Raw genomic sequence first — 16,581 nt, forward strand, 5'->3', positions numbered from 1 at the left:
TCTGAGACCGCTGAGGGTTTGTGTCGTGCGATGTGGCAAGTGTTGGCTGATGACCGTCCTGAGATCTAAAGGGAGTGTGTCCCCTTCCCAAATAATAATTGTTTTGTTAAGGGGAATAACATGCCAAAAGGTGCTTTATTTCCATCAGTTTGATGACAACATAATGTGTAAACAATTTTCCCTTTATTCGCGTATGGGTTATACTATTGTTATAATATATAAGCCATTTGGAGAACTCTCATTTTTCTTCCGGGTGGAGAACTGCCCCATCCACATGCCCGATAGTTTATGCAAGTTTCATTGTTTAAATGTATCATGTTATTATTGTGGAAGGAAGGCTTAACAATACAAAAAGGGGGCAAAGAGCATAGATAGGCCTACATCAGGAATTTCTTTATAAACTTACACATTAAAATTAATCACTTGCGGGTGCCCCCACAGGTTACAGCCTGTATTCAAATTTGCATGTAACCAAGGGTAGATTTCCATAAGTATGCCCATTTGTACTTTCGAGCTAGATGAAGAGCATAGCAAAAATGAACTAAATCCTTCCGACTGCTCTCTGGAGGTATAAGTTTCACATTTAACCAAAGAATTTCCAAAACACCTGAAATCACCTGGCAATTCTTTTTATCCTTGAAAATCGCTGCGGAGACATGTCAGAAAAGTATACAACCTGCTACACCCACCCCCTTTATTAGAAAAAAAATCCATCTTATAAATATTTAATGTTTTCACTGTCGAAAAGATCAATATCATTATTCACATTGTAACACAAATGATCTAAATACCTCACTGTTCATTGATTTTATGGTTGGGCTTTGTTTATTGAATGTCAGTAGACCAGGTGTTTTACCGATTATATAAATCCTGAAAAAATATACTACAATTTATTGTTCCAATATCACCCATCAAATCCGAACGGTGTAAACTATATACGCCAATGTGACAACAACCGTGCTGCAGCCGGGTTTAGATACAGTGAATATCATGTATACCTAAAATCTGTCTTACACTGAAGGTATATAATTATGTTCGAGAGATTTCTCCATTACTATCTGCTATACGATAAGTGTCTGCCGACGATGTCCACTATACGAGACTATACAATTTGTTCTAGTACTCCTTTTAACCCTTCCCTTTCGGTTCCCGATTTCTCCCTGCTACCACGTCAGGTTTTAAATTTTAAATTTGCAGGTGCATGATAATGTTATACACTACGTATAGCCCTAAGATTGGACCCTTAGTATCTCTATGGCAACAGTCTTTTTCTTGGTTTATGTATAGGCCTATACAAATACCGTAGTGAATATTGTTGATCGGTTGTTACGACACCTCTGCAGTCAAATCAATTTTCATGGTAAACTTTCTTTATATTACATTAATTTCCGGTTATTTCCGTTCTCTAAATTTCCATTGTATCTTCATTAAAGAAAGTTATAGACAAACCGCTAATTCAGTTTGTGATATTTAAACGTGACGAATGGAATTGAATGACTGAATTAATGATATTTTTTAACACAATATTAACGATGACGTAATGATTGTCAAGTTTGATCATTCCTGCTCAAATCCAATGCTACCTAATTAAGGGAAAGAACGTCAGGAATGTATTGAGCTTTCACTTTACATTAATTTTGTACTAAATTTGAAGTGAGTAACAATTGAACTGTTTTCCAACTCACTGATTGTATGCAGAGGCCGTGTCGGGGTATAGGCTGGCCACATTGCAATATTCGTTTATATTGACCCAGTGTTAACTGGCTTCCAGGCGCACTGCATGTTTTGGAACTTCGCCGCTGGGTCAGAGGCGCCGAAAGCACGATCATGTTAAGGTGTACAAGCCTGTACCGATTTCCTCCTGGTCAAGAGGAGGTGTATAGTTCCGCCCCTTGTTTCAAGGCCCCAGCTCTCGCGGTTGGGTCAATGAGCTCGGGTAGAAATTTACCCCCCCCCCCGTTCGCCGCTGTGTGGCACGTATATATATGTTGCATTGGCAAGGCAATTATGTATACTTTGGAAAGCTGAATGTGTTAAACTGAGGGGTGACTTTGTAAGACTTGACTAAGTACCCATGGAGTTTGACCCACTGCCCCCCCCCCCACCCTCCCGTCCTCCTTGCACACTTCACTGATACCAGAGTATCGTATATATAGGCCTATATAGGTTGCAGAATCCAATTTTTCTTAGCTTAAGGGTACATCCCGGCAGGGTGGGTTTGCCAGGTCTGGGACAACCCTCCCATTATTTTTCCTAAGTATACTCCTTTCTTTCTTAAAGCTTCCAAATTTTTGTACTGCTTGTCTTCAACCTCATTTGTCTGTTTTCATCATCCAAAACAAAACAAGAAGTTCCAATTTACCTGCAGGATCCGTACCTTGCACGGCTCGAACAGGTCTGTCACTCTGACCATGCAGAATCCAAATCCAGTCAGTCGACGGTGTCTGACCGCCGCGTTCCAAAATGACTGTGTACGGTCAGACACAGTTAAATAGTTTTCTGTATTGAACCAGGGAGTTGTAATGGAAACTCCCTGATTGAACCTATTCATAACAACATTGCATAGAATATTGCCTAGTAATAATGCAAACTTGTGATTCTTCGAAGTCGGATACTTTGAAAGATATTTTTCAGTTTCATATCGTGTTCACTTTACAAAGCAGTATGGCCTTGATTGCCAATTTAACAAGTTCATGCATATTTACCGGCGAGAATGACCCGAATGAGAAATATTGAACTGATTATATCAAATGTAACAGAGTTTGGGAAGTTGAATTCAAGATTGTTCTAGAATATCAATCAAGCTCATCAGCAGGGGCGGGATTCGAGTTGTGAAAGTGGAGGGGGGGGGGGTGGGGGGCAAACCTGCCAGCAAGACTTTCTAAGCGGAGCGTCACCATCAGTTGGCGCGTAGCGTACAAGAAATTTTTTGGCTTTACAAACCCTCCAGATGGCCGGAAACGGCACTTCCCGAGTGCTCTAAGCTGCATATACCCATCCTTGAAATATGGATCTCATGTCTGCAATTGTATCTAGATAGTTAATTATCGTTTAAAAATTTGAAGAGGATTGATAGTAGAACATATGGTCAGATGGTGATGTACAACTTTTGTTATACGTCACTATCTAAGCGGAGCGCCATCATCGGTTGGCAAGGAGCGTCGAAATTTTCGATGAAAGGTACCCTTAGATCGGTAAAATTAACACCCATATAGGCTTTAAATTGCATCTAAACAATTAATGAACGTGTGTAAATCTAGGGAGGACGGATAGAAGAACTTATATGGTCATGTACAACTGAAGCTTATACGTCACTATTTCGGCGGTGCACCACCCCTATTAGTTGGCGCGGCGCGTCGAAATTTAAGCAAAAAGGAAATCCTAGATCAGCAAAAATGACACCTCTGGTAACAATAAATCGCATCTAGACAGTTCTTTCCCCCTAAAATTATTAGTATATTGTGCATTGGACCGATCAAGAATATGTTCAGCACCCACTTCGAAATTTTCTCCGCGGTCCCCACTTCTTGGAGCACTTGGCAAATATCGGGGCTGAACATACCTTTACGCCCCCCCCCCCTCCTACCGAAACTGCCGAGTGCTGTATACTGGATTTAATGTGTTACTGTGTTAGTGCCAATTTGTAATTTACATTATTCGATTTGCATGCATCATTCCAGGATTTCGAGCAGTAAAGAAATTACATCGGCATTGCCATTGCATATTTTTTGACACGGGGGAGGGGGGGGGGTGTCATGTGTCAGTGTATTGAATTTAATTATTGATATACCCAATATGCAAATCTGGCTTTCGTAAATCGTTTCTCTGGATTTAGTTATTCAACGCCTTCAGTAGAGCAGCAACGTTGAAAATCAATTCCTGAAGCTAGCACTGTAGGACATGCCGCGGATTCATCAGATGCAGAATTGAATCGCTAGTTTGTTAGCTCCAGGATTCGTAAACTGTGCTAGCTCCAGCTCCAGTTATTCTGCATGTTTCATGTTACGATGTTAAACACAAATTTGACTTAGATTCGAAACAAATAGGCCTATTAGATAGCTGTTGTGGGGGAATAATTTCGATTAGGGTTGTGCACATTTGTCTGCAAAAGCGACAAAAAGTGAACTTAGGTCTGGGAAAAAGTGGGGGTGCAAATGCCCCCTCTTGCCCCCCCCCCGTAATCCCGCCCATGCTCATCAGCATTGCCCTGGAGAATATATATGCTAGAAATTCAGATAATGGTCACCGATTAACAAATTTCAACAAGCAATTAACAAGTACCGACGTTCTTAGTTATCCACATATGCACTGAGACATTGAAAATAATATGCTTATAATATATCAGTACAGCGTAATCCAATGGTGCTCTGATATATATATATATATATATATATGAAGTCAACCAGAACATGCCATTCATTGTAAGTTATTGAGTTTACGATGGATTACTAACTTAACATTTGCAGAAAATAAACACGATACCAGTGTCATAAATGAGTAGTGGGCATGCCTTACTATGGCCGGGGGAATTCCAGATGTTCCTGGTGTCAGCTCAGGCAGATCGTGCCAGATAATATGGAATGCTTGCTCGATCAACTTTACTGTAAGGGTTAATTATTTACTACCTCATCGTGTTCTCTACTCAGAACATCTCCTCCCCGTTCCCCTTCCCCTTGAAAGATAATCTAAACTCCCGATACCATTTACTTATAACCTTTCTTTGACACTATACTTTCATTATGTGTGAAGTATCAGTAATAAACCACATTGTCTATTGCCGGGCAGACGACTGATAAATGCCTTTCTTTTTAGCTTTCATGTGGTTGCGTTATTGACTTAATCTCGAGTCAATAGCTTTGGTCCATTGAATCCACAGCAGAGACCAAATTGTCTGTTCTCATGATCCTCAACGGACGGACAATGGATCTTCCCTTGACACGATTTGAATAAAAAAGAAAACATATGTCATATATTACAGAGACAATACCGTTTTCTTTTCGGTTTCAAACATCGTTTAACGTTTCAAACTTTTTGAAAAACAGCAATGGTGACGTTTCTATCATGCTTGACAGGTGATAAACAAAAAGCTGTTTTCCAGCAAAATTATCGGGGTCGTTGCACTTTTATTTTGAAAACTAACAAGCCACTTCGATAGTAACCACGGTTCAGTGCTCATTTTTCAAAACGGTCTCCATGCACGCAGTACGTGTGTGACTACGTAAGGTACTGTATGTACGTCAGGTGTTAACAAACTTATAGCATATTGTTGTATGTAAGGTCTGGCTATCTTCTTCTGAACATCTTATAAGTACCACCAATCTCTCGCGATCGCATCCCTGGATTACGAAAACTGTCAAATTTCAATAAGCGGTTATCGTCTGCTTGGAAAGAAGCATCTAGGAAGGAATTAACTCATTCAACTGATTCTATTTCAACATCATTTGAAACATTCACTTTGGGTTTTGTGACTTCTGATCTGAATCAAAGAAAGGAAAAATGTCAAGTAAGTTGAATTTTCGGAATTTGATTTTCCGAGATGAAAAGTTCAAAGTGTTAAGTCTTGGAGTGCATTTTTGGTTAGGCCTTGTCTAATTTAGGCTACCCAAGTCCCTCACCGTAGTCTTTGTTATTGTTATGTTAGTATAGAGATGTTGATGGTGGTGTACAGTACTACGGCCATTTGTTTGTGTTGGTCACGTTTACATACACGTAAATGATATAGACAGGTGTTGGCCCTGGGAAGCATAACTCGGTGAAATATTTCTCCGCAGCTTGATGGAAGTTGCGCAAGATGCAGATTAGAAAATCTGACATCATCTTTCAACCAACTGAGGCATCTGAATGAATTTTAGGGTAGCTTGACATTAAGCCTTTACTTAGTTAACTGTAATTTAAGTGAGAACAATTTTGCAGTATTCTAGGCTAGTAGTAGGCTAAGGTAACAAGTGACCCATATTGTATCTTGATTGATTCAAGATTCATTCTTAATATCTTCTTTAAGACATACAGTTAGGCTATTGCCTGGTAATAATGATATATGAGTAGTGAATCAATTTGTGTTTAGGTCATGTGATCACACAAAATTTAATTGCCTCATGCTGATGGTGACCTGCCTTGGGAGAAAATTTCTAGAGGTATTCTTTATCTAGGCTAGGTACAATTAAACTAGCTACAACTGAAGCGAGCAGTTGTGGATAAAATCTGGCATAGAGAGAAGCATACATTTTGCACAGTGAAGACTGCCAAGTGCATTCGCTAACTGGATTAACCATGTTTCCCATGTTGCAATATGGTAGGATATTTCTGTTTTTGAAAAGATTAATAGATTGTTTAATCTGCTGTAGATTTCTCTTACAGCTTCAGCAAGGAAGTATTTTCTACTGTGTGCTCAAGTTTGCTTCTTTATTATTTATTAAAATAGAAATGTTCACTACCTGTAGTTTTAGGGTTGTCTTTCCCTCACTTTGATTGCAAGGTTTCATAGAATGCAAAACAGAACATGAATGACTTAGAATGCAGTTACTACCTTAATGAAATTGTGAAAGTGCAATAAGCTGTGTTTAACAGGTTTACACGTTTAGTTTAATGTTCAATAGTAGTTTGTACAAGTGAAAGGGTAAGCTCTGCTGCTCTGGCATGTAAAGAATTTGAGGAGAAAGTTTAAATGTGTTTCTGAGAGATATCAGTGTATCATATTAACTGTATTTAAGCGTTTGTTAATTATTTTACACATTCAGTGGCATCTACGATGCTTGGAGTATATTCATGAAATTTTCCTTGGAATCTCTCCTTCTTCGCCGAAGACTGGAAAGAAAACAGTGTCTCTGTATCTCTACCATAACTGGAAAGGTCAGGAATGCATACTTGCACAAATATATATATGCTGATTGCATACCCAAGGATAGAAATAAGCCAAGCAACATCCCCTGAGATCTGGAAGAAAAGAAGCCAGATTTGTCTTAATTAATGCTTAGTAGAGCCCAGCCAATCGACCACTCTCAAATAATTTTGCCAAATTTTCATGGAGGCCCTTTTGACCCAGGCCCTTAGATGCTTGCCACATCTATACCTATCCAGCATTGTGCTGCACAAACATACATGTATATCAAAGGTATTCAACTTGTACAGTCCAAGCAAGTAGCTTACAATGGCACTGTTCTCTTGAAAGGCTTGTAGATGAGTGGATTAGGTTGGTCTGATTCTCTTGAGTGGACTTTCCGTGTTAATTGCTTTAAAAATGCCATAGATTAGTCATGTCAATGGGATAATTACTGTGGTTTTGTACTTTTGTTGCTTTCTCTTCTGTACATATTGTCCTTGAAATGGATTTACAATTATCAGTTGTGATCCCTTGTTTCAACCAAAACTAAAGTAACTAAGATTTGATTACTGTTGGTTTGTGAAAGATAACTGAGTACAGTACATACACCAACATTTATAGAAGATAAGAACTTCACTATAAGTTAAGATTTGTGCAACTAAGTTCTCATTATCTACCATATTCCAGATCTGAGTGACTCCTTGAGTGTCAAATAACAAGTTATACTGTAGTTATCCTGGTTCATGTGGCAATATATACATGTGCAAAATGAATTCAAGCATTTATCATTTGAAACATTGAAAACACTCTTATTGTTACCTGATTTGTAACTTTTGTGTTGCAAAAGTCTGATGAAACTTAGCATGGTCAATTCAAAAGTCGAACCGTATTGATCTACTTTATTATTGGTAAGCTTGTTATCTTGATAAAATATCTCATATGTCCATACAATTTTTAATGCGAAAAGAACTGTGACAAGATGGTGTTACTCTCAAAGTACAAACTAAAAACTTTTGTTTTATGATGTAGTTTTCATAGATAATTGATAAACTGATATGTTTTTCATATAATTCGTGAATGACAAATATTAGCATTCAGGTCTTTGTGTTACTTACAGTATGCAGATGTGTTGCAGGGTTATTGAAATCAAAAGTCAGTGGACGGGAGGTAAATTGATCATGTTCTGCATCCCTGTGGAATTGACTCATTGACGGATACAGTATAGCTGGCTACCTTAGCATAACACTTGTGTAATTTCACAGTGACTGCATGACGGAGACAGAAATTCCTGAGAGCATTGCATCAAATTATTATGCTCCAGCTGTGCAAATTATGATATTCTTATGGATCTGTATCACATATGTATGTATACATGTATGTGTGCACATACTTATCTGAGCATTTGAGGAAGCTCATTGGAAATTGTATGGAGCCACTACCCTACTATGCTAATAATGAAGGTCACACTGTTCTCAGGCTAAATGTGGCCCCTATGGACATCTAATGGCTGGAAGCATGAAGTTTTAATCACAAAACAACTTTGTTTTGAAGGATAGAAATGGTGAAAACTGGACCATCTTTTAGAGCTCTGTAATTGTATGAAGGCTGTACTGAGCTGTGATTATATAGTCAACAATCAAATAATTGAATGTGGTAATACTTCAGTTACATGTTGATATGTTTTATTTGGTCATGGTATTGGGATATAGGTGAAGTGAAGTTTGGAATAGGCAGAGCCATTACCTTGCAGTACAGTATGTGGTTGAACAAGATTGATGGTGGGGGATTGGGGGGGGGGGGGTTAGGGAAAACAAAGTTGACAACTTACAAATTGTATGGTTACATCAATTCATGAGTATGAAGAAGATGCAGCACTCATTTAGTGTTTCTATTCTACTATGCATTTAAGTTATGCCTGGTACACTACTGTACATCATTTGGAATTTGGATTTAGGTCTTAATTTTTATTTATTTATTTTTATTTATTTTGTATGTGTGAATCAAACTTAGGATTTAGCTTTTATGTCTTTTTTGTGTGTGCCAAAATAAGGATATTTAATTTGTTGTTGTGTCAATTCCTTTTTTTTCTTCTAAATGTTGATATCAGATTTCATTTGATGTTTAGCAATAAATTAGACATAGGTTAGTAAAGTACATGTACATATTCACACCATGAATGTCTTTCTGCTTTCATTGACTGTACATGTTACCAATCAGACTTACGGTATAATTGTGCATTTTGATGTACAGTTTATTCAGAGTGCTCTTTACTGTGAAGTGGGTCACAACATCTAGATTCTTCATAAGTACGTATAACTATACCACAGAAAACTGCCAAAAAAAGACAACAAATCAATTTCTAATAATCAGTTAACTATGACAGTATCAAAAGCTGCACACAAAGAAAGAAAAGAAAAAGGGCTTGGTAATTCATAAAGACAAGGTGCAAAGGATGACTTATTGTGTGTGGGCACCAACCCTTTGTAGCCATTTGTAATGGTAAGCCATTCATAACTCATATTAGCCTGGGAGGTTTTGTTAGAGTCTTATATCAACCTTTAGGTCAATAGATTTCAGTAAATTACTTTGTTTGCCAAGCCAAGCAGAACAGCAAAGTGCACAAAGCAGTAATCTTGAAGCCACAGTAGTGTGTACATATGTTATGTACAGTTAAACTTAAATTTGACGTCTTTTAAATTTGTAACTTTTAATGCTCTACAAAATTGTGAAGTCTTAAGGTTTACAATCTAAGTTTCAATCAAACAGTGTACCTCACAAGGTAACCTTGGCTCAGAGGCTGATATTTATATGTCCCAGGTATGCAGTGGATTGTTACTGTACATTTTCAAGTCAGAATGCATATATTTTGCCAAATATGTCAATTACTCTCAATAATTGTTAAACCTTTTAAAGTTAATCATATTTAAAATGGATAAAGTCCATTGAAAGTTGCATAAAGTTGCTTAGATGGTAGTTTAAAAATATAGCCCTGTACACTGCAGTCAGCTACAGTACAGTAAGCCATAGAGTATATATATTGTATATCATTGAAGCATGGTCACTTGTGTACAGTATAAACTAGATAATTTGAAGAGACTGACCAGATTATCTGGTTAATCTGCTCTGGCTATTGATAGTACACAGTGCTAAGTGATGACATCATAACATAAATAACCCATGAAGTGAAGTGAATGGTCCATATAGCTCTGTATCTGACAGAGGAAGGTTTGGTCAAAGCTAATTCCATTAGTAATAACTGTCAAGGATGTAATATCACCAACTGGTGCCATTTGAACTTATGAAATGCTTGGGCACTGTGGCACACAGCTGGACACTGTACTGTTCCAGTTGTCAAACTGGTCTAGTGGAGTCTATACTCTATACTGTTACATGCACTGTATGCATTCATGCCTGTAGTGAAATGATGCAATGACCTATATGTGTATTAGTCTTTTAATTAAGGCGATACATGTTCTCATTGAAACTTATACAAAGTGACAAAAATGTCAATCATGCTAAGGTGCCAAATACTTTAAGGCTTGGTGTGGTCGACAATTAGTTTCACATACGTATACATATATGTTAAATGTTGCAAATTAGGTTAATAATCTTGTATCCAACAGTACAGACACAGCAGGTATTGCTAACATGGAATAAATGTTCATTAAAACTTTTACCGGATATTAAGATGACATTTTTGTTACCAAGTAGTGTTACTACAATATACAGTACAGCTTGGCTGCTGTTGATGTCAGCAATGTCATCACAAAGATGACAGAAGAGAGAGAGGGCGAAAGAAGAATTTGAAAATTTAATCCCCCCCCCCTTCTCGGGAAAACAATAATAAATAAATGAAAACTTTATAAGATAAAAATAAAGGAATTATACATCATTTTGTGTTTTTTCTTCGGTCACAGGGCACGTTCATGGAGTTGCAAGTGAAGAAATCCTGTTTTTTTGTCCTTTTTAACTTAAAAAAATAAATAAAAAAGACAGAACAAAAAGTGTATGTAAAGAAGAAATTGTGATCACAGACAGGAATGCCTGTCACATTCCATAAACATAAATTTATATCCTTGTTGCCTCCCCCCCCCCCCCCCTTTATTTTAGAGAAAATTATTCTTATGTCCACAATTTATTATCAACAGTTCAGAAGAACACAATTAAATTGCATCTGCTGCCCTCTTACTGTTTCTACACAGTGAGTTATAACTATTAGTTCACCAACAGAAATTACATCCAGTCCTTATGTCATCTTCAGCTTAACTCCAATTTTTAGAAAAGTGGTTTGATGAATGCATTAGATCTCTCTTCCGTGTAACAGAATCTTGGAAAAAGATCGCATGTCCTGCATTTGAAGTGCAGGAAGCATGTTATAAACTCGGGTATAGTCCATCTTTAGTTTGTAGCCTACTGTAGATTTCTGAAACAAGTTTGATGACCCTGGAGATTCGGATTGGGATGCCCATTACTCTTTGCATGCATAATGAGCTTGTTCAGTAGTACAATGTTGGGTAGTTGCCATTAAAAATCAGGCAAGATTTGATGAACAAGGCGATTTGATCTGACAGTTTGTGGGTGTTACATGGGAAGCAAATGTCAGTGTTGTTTTCCTCTGATATGTACGTAAGATTGAAGAAGCGAGTGAGATTTGTACCATTGCCGGGATAATATTTCTTTGCCCAGGTCAATTTATTGAAAAAACAAGAAATTTACCTCCCTTTTCAGACACGCTGTTGAGAAATTGACCTTAAGGATATATACAGTATTGTAAAGGTAGATTGAAGGAGTAAAGCATATATTCCTTCAAAGATAAATGACAAATTATATAAAAGAGTTTGTTATGATCACAAGCAATAAAATATTTTGACCTTTGTCTTTGGTAATGGTGTGTAAGGTCAAAAGTCAGGGAACGAAAATACTAACCCTCCTTTTCCAATTGACCTGAAATATAAATCTTTCATACTGCAGTACAAATATAAGTTTTTCTCACACCTGGTCACTTGGACAGTCGCAGAGACTTCTTTCTGCAAATTTGAAAGTTGAAACTTTAATAGGTGAGGGAGGGAACTAATTTTTATAAAATTTGGGGAATTCTCTGAGTAAAACAAATAGTTACAGTTTCCATCACACTTGCCATAGTGAACTATCTATCAGTATCTATCAGTACTCTCTGTGGCTGAATGTGTTTCGTTAAAACTTCATAACCGTGATAACCAGTAATCCAAACCACAGTATCGTCACCTCACATTCGTCATCATATCACAACAGGAAATAGTTCAGACAATAGATTTGTAGCTCAGGAAGTTTTTCACTCACTCATATATTAAGTCAGGTGGATAACAATCACCTTAAAAGCTTTTGCATTTATTTCTAGTATGTGTAGCAGGATTGGCATTGGCAAGCCCTTATTCAGGATGTCTTGCTTTTAAGTTCATACTTGGTTCTGTCATGGGGATTCACCTTTTCAGTCAGTTGAAGAATCCTATAGTTCATAGAAGTCAAAGGTCATTGAAAATGAACATGGTGGATGAACTCCCTTTGTATGGCACTTGCATGCAAATCAGTGCGTTATAAAAACTGAAGTGTTTTTTCATAGGTCAGAGGGTATTTGAGGTCAACAGGTCACAGTGAAAACCTAAGTTGACAGAATAACTTTCAAAGGCAAAGTGTGGATGAACTTAATGTGTGGTATAAATTTACCTTATTGAGTAACAGAACCTGTATTGTTAGTTGAGGTCACCAGAGGTCAATGTCTGAAAATGTTGTATTTAACATGATATACTCCAAATGTGAACTTCACACATAGTGTGTAGATTCACCTGTGAATATCAGAACTATCCTGTTTTTTTCTGCAAAGATCAAAGGTCATTGAGGTCAAAACATGTAACATGGCAAGGAATCAAAAGTTGTAGGCTTTCTGGTTTTGTTGAATTTGTTGAACATGGCAAATCCAGGTAGTCCAAGGGCCAACCATGCACCACCAGCAAACAAACAAACTGGTTTTGGAGGCCTGCATTGTTTAAAGTTGCGATAATTAGCAGTTGGAAAAATATAACAAAGGCCACGGTTGAGGAGGAGTAATTGGTATCTTAGACAATTCATGACTAAATTACCCGTGTCTTTCAGGATATTTATGTGATAAAATAGTCCATTTATAACCCAGTTTCTATCTCAAAATGTTGGTAGATTATTTTGTTACAGTTGATAATATCCTGCACGTTGAAGGATGCTGTTGGAGTTGGGCATGTTTTGATATTAGGATTTGGTTTTGGTAATAAGCTGCTTAGGAGTTGGCAGGTGAGGAACTTCGGCTATCTTGCTCTAGAAATATGTAGGTTACTTTTAATCGGTTGCTAATAGGAAGTAATTGTTGTTTCTTAACTTTTAAAGTCAGGTCATTATTGGATATAAGTTCCTTCAATTAGGATGCAAACTATGTGTGATGAACTTATATTGACATTGTCCTTTCATGATGTCTACAAGTAGGCCTAGTTTGTCTTCCCACAAGATCTGCAGATTATTGTAAATTACAGCATAGTGTACTGCGTTTCACCTACCTACTGTATATCTGATCAAAATGAAACATTGTGAAGAGGGGGTTGGGGGAAGTGGGGTGGGGGTGAGGCATGCAGCTTGCTGTAGCTAGAATGTATAATTGGATGTGATCTTTCGTGTTCGTCTTATTTCACACAAAAGGTGCAAATTAATGGGTGTTGATGCAATAATCATTATATTCATGTTTTCAGTGATGTGTATTTCCTTAGCTTAGCTTCATCTGCTCATGAAAAGTGGCCAAGGCTATAACAAGCATGATCTTCATAATGTGCATACATGCCAATTGAGTACCTGTAAACTTGAAAAATTGATACATTCATGAGCATGAACTGTCGTAAGACACATAGAGTTGAACTTTCAAAGGCAGTTAGCTGCAGAAGTTAGCTGCAGCTGCATGCAGCTGCAAAGATGCATGCGGCTGCATGTCAATCATGCAATGTCAACCAGTCAATCATGCAGCTGCATGCAGCTGCAAAGAAGTTAGCTGCAGCTGCATGCAATAGCAGTGATTCACTTAAGACTGCATTTATCAAGGTGAATATATATTGAAGCAGTTGCATCATGGCTGCAGAGATAACCTATTTTGCTCAATACTGATAGGGCCTGGCTGGCTACAATGGGATTTTGTGGTTATTGCATCGTTTTGACAGGGTGCCTTGCAATTAACAAACTTATGCAAAAATAAAGGCCTATACACTTAAAACTTCAAAAAAAAAAAAAAGTCTGACCTACAGTACTTCAGATTTAGCTTTATGTTTATTTATATACTTCTGGATAAAGTCCCTGGTATGTGATTTTCATAAACAAAATACTTCACACCTTTAGGAACAAGCAGAACTTAAATTAAGTTAGTTCAATGGGTCTTTACCATTGTGAAATGATATTGTGTGGAATTATTGGCCCATAGCCACTGTACAGCATACCTGCCTTTACATTGACTATTATGGCTGATGTACAGTGAATTTAGTGTTATTATGCCATACCGAATCGCACATCATTGCATACAGTATATATTGCACATGTACGGAGAGACATTTATGTAAAATAGTTGCCATTGATGTGGCCATAAAGACAGTACTAACTGAATAAAAAAAATATGCTAGCTATTTATTTACAGTATCACTTCCCATCATTGATCAAGACAACCAATGGGTTAACTAGGGAGCTACGCCACTGCCCCCATCTCTACTGTACCGCCAAAAGTAGAAATTGGAACTTTTTCATTATAAAAGGAAAAAGAAAAGTGTGCCTTGATTTTCCCCGTATTTATTAACCATTTCGTATTTGCGTTGCTTCATAGGTCGTCATAATTGAATGGTTTGTAGCGATAGTTTTCAAACGATTCACCTGATATGTGCTATCATCATGCAGTAGCTATATATACATAGAGAAAGTACCACAAGCTGATAATTATCAAAGCTACGCATCAGCTCCTTTGTTCTCCGATGGCGAATCAACATATGTTGCGGTCTCGTATGGTTGGCCGGGCATCTTTTATCTGAGTTTATTAATTTGATATTTACCCAAGACTCTATAGTGAGTCATGCTTGATGGACATACCAGCCAACTTTTGATGTGGAAGACAAATTATTGTCATCGTGATGTATAGATTAATAAGACATCCACTCCATGAAGCAGTTCCCCTGTCCTTCTAGAACTAGTGCTTGAAAACTAATCAGTAAATTGTTTTAATGATATAATGGTTCAATGCTATTTTGACTTTGAACTAAATGAGTTCTCCTTGCTTGGCATTGTTATTCATTATACACACTTGAATCTCATTTGGGTGATTCTAATACTTTAAAGCAGCTTGTGTGGAGATTTTACAGATTTCTGATAACCATCCAGACCTAGAATTTAAAAAAAATTAGCCCCTTGCTAAAAAGAAAAAAAATGCCAGTGCTTAAAAACCTCTACAAGGTGATATCAAGTTCCCAGTTTCCTGATTGACATCACCCATCAGTTACAGTACTGTACAGATATTTGAAGATATATCCAATAATATTACAGATATATCCAATATCCAATAATATCCAATAATCCAATAATATCCAATAATAGTACAGATATATCCAATAATATTAGCAGTAATACAGGGCTTATGATAGGTACGAAAATCATGGCAATTCTTCGACTGACGATTGTTAACCAACCTACCTTGTGTCAGTGCTCTTAATGTAGATCTACTGGCAGAAAAGTACCAATGCACTGGAATATCGCCAGTAAATAACCTGAATTTTGAGGCAAGAAAATTGATGTGATTGTTGTTAATTAACTCAGTAATGACTTTCTTTTCTAATCAAAGTTTCGTTGGTGAAAGCGAAAAATCTACCGAAATGTCTTATAACTTTTTTGAGAATGTGATGTTCCAAAAGATTCAAGTTTCAAGAACATAATATGCAGAATTTCAATTTTATGGTTGAATCTTTTTCAATTGCATTGCCAACTTCCTGATTACTTAAGTCTGAAGTGTTTAAAATGTTGTATTCTGTGGACATAATTAAACTGACAACAACTGTCAAAGTTGATTAGGGGATATTTTGCCAGTATTCTTTGCCACTTAACTTAGCCAACTAGTTTTTCATCACATCACTGTATCACAGCATTTTGTTCGAACTCTGTGAGAACTTACAGTATCCAGGTCACAAAACGTCCCGCTGAAGAAATACATTTAAGAGTAAAATTTTTGGAAGAAATACATAAGCACAAAATATGTTGTTAATTTCTTGGCCAACCCCCACCCCCCCCCCAAACAAACACACATTATCGCTCCCTTCCTAATTATCACTGTCCGTTCCATTCTGTTACAAATTGTCCAATACCCTGTGTATCAAAGGGAAAAGAGTAAACTTTATAGTTTATTCATAAGACAATCTGAACAATCTCTCAAACGGTTTGCTTTAACATTCAAGAGTTACAGATTGTAAACCTAAATACTTCTAGTATTTGTGTATTGTAAACATGACCTTTTCACCTTTGAGTAAATAAACAGTGCATTAATCACTAATTAGGCAGTTACACTGTGCTCTTGTCAATTGAGAACTTGCAGCGTTTGTTATTCATATACAAGCATCACAACAACTTATTGTGCATGGGCTGATTTGTTTGTAGTTTGTTCCTACAGTATGTTGACCATTTACTAAGAAGGTATTGAGAGGGGAAGGATAAACCAACAATCAGAGGAAGCCATGTAATTGATTATG

Source organism: Apostichopus japonicus, chromosome 14, assembly GCF_037975245.1.
Source record: "Apostichopus japonicus isolate 1M-3 chromosome 14, ASM3797524v1, whole genome shotgun sequence".
Lineage (NCBI taxonomy): Eukaryota > Metazoa > Echinodermata > Holothuroidea > Aspidochirotida > Stichopodidae > Apostichopus > Apostichopus japonicus.